This window comes from Charadrius vociferus, unplaced genomic scaffold (genome assembly GCF_000708025.1).
Source record: "Charadrius vociferus isolate BGI_N301 unplaced genomic scaffold, ASM70802v2 scaffold63, whole genome shotgun sequence".
NCBI lineage: Eukaryota > Metazoa > Chordata > Aves > Charadriiformes > Charadriidae > Charadrius > Charadrius vociferus.
This window is the reverse complement of record NW_009647579.1, coordinates 1,259,139-1,269,540: the sequence shown is the minus strand read 5'-3', so window position 1 is coordinate 1,269,540 and position 10,402 is coordinate 1,259,139. Positions and strand designations below refer to the sequence as shown.

The following is a 10,402-nucleotide window of genomic DNA, read 5'->3' as shown; positions in this document are numbered from 1 at the left end:
AGTGGTTTGTGAGCGGGGGTTCCCCCTGAGCGGCCGCGCTGCGGGGCCGGCCGGCCTGGGGCGGGCGGTGTTCAGGTGCGGCGTCTCCTCCCTCAGAGCGGGCGGGGCCGCTTCGCTCCTAAAATGTATTTGTTTTAGTAGTCGCACCGCTGGGTGACGCTGTGTTGGAGTTTCCGTGCCGTGGGCCGTAAGCGTGTGGTTGTTCCAACAGTAGCAGGGAGCCGTAACCGCAATTGTTAGGGCGCCAGGGTAGCTTTCATAAAAATAACATGTTCTTGGTAGTTTTCCACAGTTGACTTCTGGTGGATGTTAGGTAAAAGCCAGTGGTTTTGTACTTTATTACCGCCTCAGATCTCTCTGGTTGCTGAACAGAGGTTTGCCCATCCCTGTGGTTTCTGTAATGGAATATTAGCAGTGATAACTCGCTGTAGTAGTGTTAGAAATCTGACAAAATGCAGATACTTGTTTAAAATTTCTCTCCAAAAGGAACTTCTGTTCCTTTTATGTAATGACAGGTATGTGGCAACGTATATTCCCATTATGTTGGGAATGTTCACCCCAAAGTTGAGTGTTTGTTTTAATTTAATTTATTTTTATAAAAGCCTTGCCCTGCAAATACTGGCTAGCATTTCTTCTCCATGCATGTAAAATTGGAGGTAGCTATATAGGCAAATCTAATATAATCCCTTCTCTCTTTTTTTTTTTTTAAAAAAACTGAACTAGTAGAGAAGGGATGTGTAATTCTGCTGGGAAACAGCAGTAAGAAAAATGCATATTAAAGTATTTTAATGCTGCCTTTGCAAGACCTGCCTTTTCCTCGTAACTGTGAGGTAAAGTCTTGAGGTAAAGTTTTTTGCTAAATCTCTTAACACAAAAGTGTTGTCTGAAGTTGAAATTGTAACATAATATGCCTCTGACAAAGTAGTTGTCCCCTAGTAAGGAAATGTTTTGCAACTGACAGGTGTTTATAAATGTTCAATGTTCCAGAAATAAACTCTAGCTAACAACTGAAAGCAATTGTGAAAGAAAGATATCTGTAACAACACATGTAAAATAAATATTTATCATTAATGTAACAGCTAGGTAGTCTACTACTCAATAAATGGGGAAATAAAAAAGTTTAGAAAATAGTGTGTGCTACACAGTACATAATGGGCATAAACGCAGGCATTAGGTTAAAATTATTCAGGGACAGTATCTATCCTTTTTCTTTTTTTAACTAGCTATGTTTGTGATGATTTTTTTTCAAATAATAGTCAAGTGTAATGTCCTGGTTTGAGGTAAAACAGAAGCAATTTTCTGTTCAGTAACTTACAAACCACAGCATGTAGTCAAATCAGTTTCAGTTTACAAATTGCAAAATGCAGCCTACATAGGTATAGAAGAAAAGCAGAGACTCAGTAAATAATTTGAACATTGTTTTTAGCTTCTCGGTGAAACCAGATAAATGGAACAGTAAACAGAAAGAAAGATGTATTGGTGTACTTATAATTTACGGAATGCGTATTAGATCTGCTGTTGTGTGTAAGGTGATACTGTTATATAAATACTTTATATGGAAAGTGAAAACACTTAGAAGGTATTGTCATATAATAGGAAAATAACAGTACTTAAGGAAAGTATATGACAAATGTGTACTTATGTATTAGTCTGCTAACGTGAAAATTATATAGTCTTGTTTTCAAATAATTTCCCTAAATATACTTTGTTTTCTTTTCACTAGGCTTTGAGATAAAACAGCAAATTATCTTATGTTTAAAGAACGATTGCACAAGTTGTAGATACAACATTTACTAAGAAAAAAAAAAAAAGACTGAGGATGGCAATGGGAAGATAATGGCAATAAGTGGAGTTAAAAGAGGTATTGTACATTTTGTGTCACAAACTGACTCTTGCTATTATAAAAACGTCACAGTCCAAAGTTTTACTTGTAGTTTAGACAGAAACATAACAGTGAACCTGAATATGAGCAGGTAATTATTGCTCCTGAACTGATGCTCTGTATGCAGTTCATGTTGTCCTGGATGAATTAATGTAGTAAGAGTTTGAACAATTAATTCCCTTTTTTACTGTATTATCTTTCAGAGGGAATGTGTTCATTATGCAGAAAGGAATAATGTATTTTTTGTTTTGCAAAGGACAACCCACCCCCCCCCCAAACTTGAACAACAAAGATGATGGTTAGTTGGTTCTTCAGTTTGTTTGTGTTTGTTTTGTTTTTTTTTTTAAAAAGTGAAATCATATGTGAGATAGTCTTGGTTGGTTTAATAAGAAAGAAATAGTAAGTATTGTCTCAGTGCCCTAAAATTATATAATTACAATGCAAACTTTCAATTTTTTTGGTGAATGAAATTAAAGAAGTACACTTTTTAAATTGAGATTACTAGTGTGTGTGTATTTGTAACATAGTTATATTTTTCCAAGAAAGCGTGTCCAGGTACTTACCAGTGGCAAAATAACCTACCTTTGCATAAAATGATACACGAAAATTTTAGTATATATAAGCATTTTTTAAGTACTTACATATGTATTATTTACTTATTTATTTCCGTATTTAAGTTTTAGACACGAAAACGTGAGATTTAAAAGATGCATTTGAAAATTAATGGTAGCATTACATTATCAAGATGTTATCCATTGGCCTGTCCTTGGCTCAGGAATGGAGTAGAGAAGAGGAATAGGAAAACAGTTATTCACATACATTTGCAGTTTTTGGTACAGTTGGGACAGCGGGTGCGGACATTAGCTCTGGTGAGAGCTCATTTCTGGTGGCAACACCGCTCTGGCATCCCACTCTGAGCCACTGCTCCTTCACAAAGGGCAGGGCGGGTGGCTCTGGCTGTTGCTGGCTAGAGTCCTTCAGTGACTCACACCTTTGCTTTCAGCCTGCATGCCGGGATGTTCAGAGGACCACAGCAGCAGTGCACCTGCACTTGATGAAAATCAGTAGAAGGCAGGTTTTGAGAGTCAGCAACAGAAATACAAAACAGCTGGGCTGCCCTTCTGAAGGTGGGTACCATGAGGAATAGAGTTGGGTGGTCATCTGTGTGTAAGAGCTAAAAGTTAACATATGTGCCGTTTGGAAATGGGAGATGTGATCGCTTTGATGGTAGGCAAAGTAAATATCTGTATAGTGCCATGAAGAGTAGCGTAGGCTATATTTTAAGATAAGTTATTGTAAAAGATCAATACTAAATGGGCTTTTCATTTTTTTTTAATGCAATCTGAACTCTCAATGGGATGCCTTCTGTTTTCATGTGGTTTGGGTTTTTTTAGGCTTTATTCCACATGTAGATTTGATTCCTTGTGAATTGTGTATTTGCATATCAGTATCTAATTCTAGTGTCCCAGGAATGTATTATTGTGCTTTAGTAACTTTTTCTAATTTTTCATCAAAAGTGGCAAAACTATGGGTCAGCTATTTTTGTAGCACTCTATATGCTAAGTGATGACCTTTTAGTTGTGATACAGGAGATTTAAAAAATTGCGTGCATAGAGAACTAGTGTTACAGCATGAACAGGGATTGTACTCTAAAATTTATGCTACATTTTTGATATGAATGTAAACTTTTTAAGATAAAATAATTTTGAATTAAAAGCTAAACTGGGAAAACTTGACCCTTCCCTGAAGAGGAATTGCAAACTGTTGGCCACGTTTGAACAGCAGAAAGAGAAAAGGCATCTTTTTTTTTGCTGGTCTATAGGTTTTTTTTTCTCATGGTGGTTATCATGTTGCACCATCACATAATTTAAATGGAAACATTCAAAATTTAATTTGGACTTGAATTATTCATAGAAGAGCTGTTTGTCATGTAGTAGTATTTGTCTTATGCACACACAATTCATACTGTACGTATTTGAGTGAGAAGGTTTTCTAAACTCCAGATTACAAATGTAGGATGTTCATTGCAACATAAACATAAAATTCAGAGGATATTTCACAGGATTCTATTTTTTAACAGCTTTTATAAGAAAAAATAAAATAATTTGCTGTTTGTGGAAGAGCTGAAACTCAGTTCTTGAAACTAAGTTATGTTGATCAAATGTCAGGATTTTAAACAGAACTTACCTGTTTAAGTAAGCTTCAGTTCTGAAGAGTTGATTGAAGACCTATTTTTTTTTTTGTGGGTTTTTTTTTTGTTGTTCTTTGATGCCCCAGAGAAGGATATACTCATGTGCTGTGGGGTTTGAGTTAAAGATACCTTGTGCAGATTTCAACTGGAAGATAAATTTTGCAAAATCTGCAGCTCTGATCTCAGCATAAAATCAGGTCAAGAAAATAAGCACATAATGCTATGAACTATTTTTGTTCCCCTAGCTGGGACAGAGACTAGATGTTCTAGTAACAGAATTTGTCTGCAAATTCTTGGTTTGTTTCTTTTTGTTGTTTTTTTTTTTATATACCATTTGTTGATATCTGAATAACAAACAAACATGACGAGTCTTTAGTGCAAAATTGCTACACTTAACAATTTGAAAGCAAATATATGCTGGAGGTATACCAAAGGACTGTCTTGTGCTTTTATATTTCTTTTGATAACAGCATACATAACAGAAAGCCATAACTGTCTGTAAATGTTATATATTCTTCTTAATAATAAAGACTTCAGCTCTCAGTAGAATGAAATTGTTGGTCCTCAATTTAGAGTTGTATGAGAGTCTAGAAAGAAACTTCCACACTCCTCTACGCAGGGTGAATAGTGTGCTAAATTTTCTGTTCAGTCAGAAATAGAGCATGTTCAGTTATTGGTGAAACTACCTGACCACAGGAAGAAATATCCGTGTTTCATGTATGGTTATTGTGTAGTGGCGATACTTCTAATATCCATCAGGTGGCAGTGTAAGTGTGAAATAACGCTGTCAGCTTTGTTTAATTACACTGCAAACTTTCCACCGAGTTCATCATAACATGTTTGGATTCTCCTTTGTATAAAAACCCTTAGTCCAGTGCCAGTTAGACACTTACGTAATGCAGAAGTGGCACATTCTTACTGGGTTAAGGACCGGTGTTGAATACACAGTTGTATAGTGTTTCGAGAATTTTCTGTAAGTGTGATATTGGTGGGGTCTTGAGTGACGTTGGAGAAATGTTTGTACGTTTATACATGATTATTATATAGTGGGAAAGGCTGGAGGGTTTTTTTGGTTAGGTGGGGTGTTTTTTTTGCCTTTTTATTTTGTCTGGGGGAGAAGCTGAGAACTCAGCTGTGGAATAGCAGACTTCCAATTTTGTTAGTGGTACCGTTGGCAGTTTTTTGGTATAATTGGAAAAAAGTGAACATAAACAACTGTAATAATTACACTTTGAAGTATAGTAGGTAGGAAAAATAATGATAATCAGATGGGTTAACTGAAAATAAAAATTGCGTCCTCCAACATATGCTGCAAGTTAGTGGCAAAGCTTGAAATAGAACTGACTTGCTTATTCTTATACTTGGGTTAATTTCTGGAGGATATGCTTGCATCTGTCAGGTAGAGAAAAGAAATCTTAGACTCGTAGTATTTTGGTTTAAGGCAAATATCCTTTGCCTTGTGATGCTTTCTGCTAATGCATGAGAATTTGATTTGTCATGTACCTTGTGAAACTCAATTGTGAGTGTATGCACACATACACACTGCCTGCTTTTGAACGTTTTTCTTCCTTCTCTTTTTCTGAACTAATTTAAAAATAATGGGGTTTCTGTTTGGTGAAAAATGAAATTTGAAGAATAAATGTTCAAGTTAGGGATTATCCTTTTTCATTACTGTTCTCACACTTTTATATCCTGTTTGTAAAAAGTTAGCTTGTAAGCACACCTACAGATTTCAAATAGCTATTTCCACTTCCCACATCTTAATTTGATACTGAAAATGATACCATTATCCTGTCGTGGTATCTTCAGAAATTTAAAGTAATGATTAACCAGAGGAATGACTTGTTAAGACAAGTCATGTGATGTGAATGTTGGCTTTTCTGCTAGATTGTTTAGTCCACTGACCAAGGCATTACATCAGCTGCAGGTGACAATGTGGTTGAACTGATGTTGTAATGTCCTACTGTGATTTTTGTCTTATCTGCACACAAAAAATTTGCTTGTACTGATTTGTTTAATGGTGTGGTGCTAGCAAAGCAGGGAAAGGTGTTTTAAAGGCTGGGAAAAGATACACGCATTAAAGAAAAAAAAAAAAAGGCATCTCAAAGTGCTGAAGAACAATTTAAATGCCAGACATTATCATAACTAAGTAAACCTGGTGTCGTTCAAAAGGTTGCTTAACAATCCATTTTACATTGAGTGTGTTCTCTGGGACCTGTTAAGGAATATAGTGTGTTTCTGTTATTTGTGCAGACTCTATTAAATGTTTGGTGTTCATTGGACTGTCCAGTTTAGGTGATAGCTTGGTTTTGAATACACTCCAAGAAGGGAAAAATGGCTTTAGCTCACTGATGCTGTGGAGCTGCTTGTAGATAGCTGCAAGTTTCTTATCAGCCACCTGGTGGGAGAAGTATGGGCTATATGACTGAGAAAACTCATATGTGAGACATGGGAAAGGAAGCTGGAAGGACTTGCAATCTGACAAGGCACTACTGCTTGCCATTTATCTTTATTTTTATTTCTGAGAAGACTACAACACAAAATATGTAATGGAGTCCTCTGGCCTCACTGATGTTCAGGTGAGCCTGGTGTGGACAGTGCCTCATGGGGTAGCTGGGGCAGGTTGTGAAGCCATAGCTGGAAAGGTACTAGATTTTAGTAGGAACGAGTTTTGGCAATGTCTGTGCTGAAGTATACGTGTTTATGAAAAAAAGAAACCGGAATCACTCTGAATATTTTTCAAGTTCTTTTTTTCTCATTTGTAAGCGTGTTGGTTTTGTTAGAGCTGGCTGCTATTCGTTGTGCTCCGGAGCTTGATTTAGTGTGGTTGGTTTTATCAGAAAGTTTCTGTCCCACAGCCTAATCCAGTTTTAGTGAACATCAGTACTATCTCCAGTTGTAGCTCTTGGGACACTTGCTGAATATTTATAGGCCAAGATATTTATACATGAATTAGATTTCTTGCTTATCATAGTCCTTTTAATGTAATCAACACTCCTATTGCTAAATTGTTAAATATTGTTAAAGAACAAAGACAAACACCTAATTGTTTACTTCTCATATACTCAACTGAAATGGCACTTGTCCCTGAAAATATATGCAGCTAGGATATAGACAGTGCTGCTTTCTGCTGGATATGCATGGGTTGCATCTACACTGATGATTGAGTGAGCAGGAACATTTCTTCTTGATGCAAGTTTGCTTTACCGTATGTTTGGAGTCTTGCGGTAGGTACTTGCACGTACTACTGTTGTGCTTGGAGTGGATTCCCTCCTGATGAACCAAGGCTGAGATTGCACAGCAGCTGGAGTGTTCCTGCAGTGTGGACAGAGGGTTATTAGCTCTCTGTTCATACGCTGTGCACAGAGGACTGGCAGCTGGCATGAACTTTGCTGCTGGTAAAGATGTAATGTGGATATGCAGTCCTAGAATCATGCCAGATTTCAGCAAATGAAACCTTGTTTTTTCCCTCTTTGCAGCATAATGGCCAGCAATGTAGACTTGTCAATGGAAATTGTATATGACAAGATTACCATAAATTTTGAGAATGCCCATTACTGCATTAGAAGGGGAAATGCAAATAAGGTGACAAATTAAAAAAAGGCTTTAACTGTTGCTAGAGGCATCTCTGATACTTGATCTACAGCTTTAGCTGTTGAACTTTGTTTAACTGTTTCACACTTAACAGCCAGGAGAAAAATAGCAGTTAAGGTACTTGTCAGAAGTAGGTGGATGAAGCCAATTCCATAATCTACTTGGTGAATAAAACAGTGATGTGATAATTGACACATTGTTCTGAAGAGCTCTTACCATTGTGTTGAAGTATTAATATGAAATTTTGTCTTCTGAAAAGTTATGGAATATGCTAATGCAATCAAAAAACCTTTTGATGGGTTCAAGCAGTGTAGATATTTTAAAAGCACATAGTTATGATTTGTTAGGGGGTGTTTGGGAAGATGCGGATGCTGTGAAGCCTGGAATGGGTGCTGACATGATGATTCTGTAGAGGTTTTAAAAGCACATTGCATTGAAGTTGCAGCGTTCTTACTCCATTCTTATTGCACCTGATTTTGTTGTTTCTCTGTATGCAACATTGCCATTCTTGGTTTTACTGAACATAAAAGGGAAGCTACAGCCATGACAAAAGATTAATTGGAAAAACAAATTGCCTCCACGGGAAGATGCATTTAAAACAATGGTCTTCTGGTAGGAAAAATCCCCTGCAAGCTTGTGCTGGTTTTGGCTGGGATAGAGTTAATTTTCTTCATAGTAGCTGGTATGGGCTATGTTTTGGATTTGTGCTGGAAACAGTGTTGATAATACAGAGATGTTTCAGTTATTGCTGAGCAGTGCTTACACAGAGTCAAGGCCTTTTCTGCTTCTCACACCACCCCACTCGGCTCAGGGTGCATAAGAAGTTGGGAGGGGACACGGCCAGGACAGCTGACCCCAGCTGGCCAAAGAGTTATTCCATACCATATGAAGTCATGCTTAGCATATGAAGCTGGGGGAAGAAGAAGGAAGGGGGAGACGTTTGCAGTTATGGCATTTTGTCTTCCCAAGTAACTATTTCGTGTGATGGAGACCTGTTTTCCTGGAGACGGCTGAACACCTGCCTGCTGATGGGAAGTAGTGAATGAATTCCTTGTTTTGCCTTACTTGTGCGCACGGCTTTTGCTTTACCTATTAAACTGTCTTTATCTCAACCTATGAGTTTTCTCACTTTTGCTCTTCCAATTCTCTCCCCCATCCCACTGTGAGGGGAGTGAGTGAGTGATTGTGTGATGCTTAGTTGCTGGCTGGGGTTAAACCATGACAAAGCTATTGAAGTAATCTGGGACAACACACTCCCAGAAAAATTCCACATTTTGCAGGAGGTTGGTATGCCATGCTGTACAGTGTCTCCTGGGTTGCAAAAATGGTTTTGAGTGACCGTATGAAATCAATTTAGGCACATGTGAGACTTTTTATAGTAGAGTTAATCAAAGAAGTATTAAGTAATATCTGATTGGGGAACATATACCTCACCCCCAGTTTAACTTTTATGTGAATATCACATTTTCTTCTGTCATTCTACCCCTCTACTCCGCTCTGGTGAGACCCCACCCAGAGTACTGCTTCCAGCTCTGGAGCCCCCAACATAGGAAAGACATGGACCTGCTGGAGTGGGTCCAGAGGAGGGCCACAAAGATGATCAGAGAGCACCTATCTGGTAAGGACAGGCTGAGGGAGTTGGGGTTGTTCACCCTGGAGAAGAGAAGGCCCCGGGGAGAACTTATAGCTGTCTTGCAGTACCTAAAAGGGACCTACAGGAAAGCTGGGGAAGGACTTCTTACAAGGGCATGTAGCGATTGGATGAGGGGGTAACAGTTTTGAAAGAGGGTAAATTTAGATCAGATATTAGGAAGAAATTTGTTACTGTGAGGGTGGTGAGGCACTGGAATGGGTTGCCCAGAGAAGCTGTGGATGCCCCATCCCTGGAGGTGTTCAAGGCCAGGTTGGATGGGGCTTTGAGCAACCTGGTCTAGTGGGAGGTGTCCCTGCCCATGGCAAGGGGGTTGGAACTAGATGATCTTCAAAGGTCCCTTCCAACCTAAACTATTCTATGATTCTATTATCACATGATAGAGGACCCAAAAGAATCTGATTTAAAAATACAGCTGAAATTCTTTATTATCGCACTTATTGCACTTTCAATTTTTTCTCATTTAGGATATTGCACTGCATTAGACCTCATAATCTAGAACACTAGCAGTACTACTGTCCAGTAAGAAATAATTGCGTATAAAATTATTTAATATATTTGTCCATCTCCATCAGACTGGGTGACAAAACCATGCTTTCAGTTCTCTACATTCATATTTTCATGAATTTAAAAATTATCCTTTTTCTGTCTGTTTAAATAAATAGTTTTTAAACTCAGAAGGAACACATTCAGGACATTAAGAAAAATCCTCAGTAAATTCTTTATGTTGACAATTAATTGCAATTGAATTGTCACGTGTTTCGTGCTCAAGGAAGAAAAAACTAGCCCGTAGAGAATTTGTAAGTGCTAATTTAATTCACCAATAACTACGGTGAAAATTAAAGTTATTCAGGAATCCAGTCAGCATGCAGCTGAGCTTCAATGGTAGAAAAAAAGAATGTAAGTCACCCTAAGTAATGAGATGGTAAAATTTCTTGTTAAATTCTTCCGTAGAGTAGTATGTTGAGTTCTAATTACTGCATCATAAAAAAAAAAAAGGACATTATAGCCATACAGAGGATGGTAGTAAAAGCTGATTTCTTTTAGAAGCAAAGTCAGGCATAAAGCCAGATATGTAGTAGTA

At 37.7% G+C, this 10,402-nt stretch overlaps 1 protein-coding gene across 1 annotated transcript in view; it reads right to left on the bottom strand.

Annotated features, from left to right (window-relative positions):
• The window catches only part of LOC104282806 (selenoprotein K), a 97,958-nt gene that overhangs the window by 3,773 nt on the left and 83,783 nt on the right, over window positions 1–10,402 (bottom strand). The gene's annotated exons all lie outside the window — the stretch shown is intronic.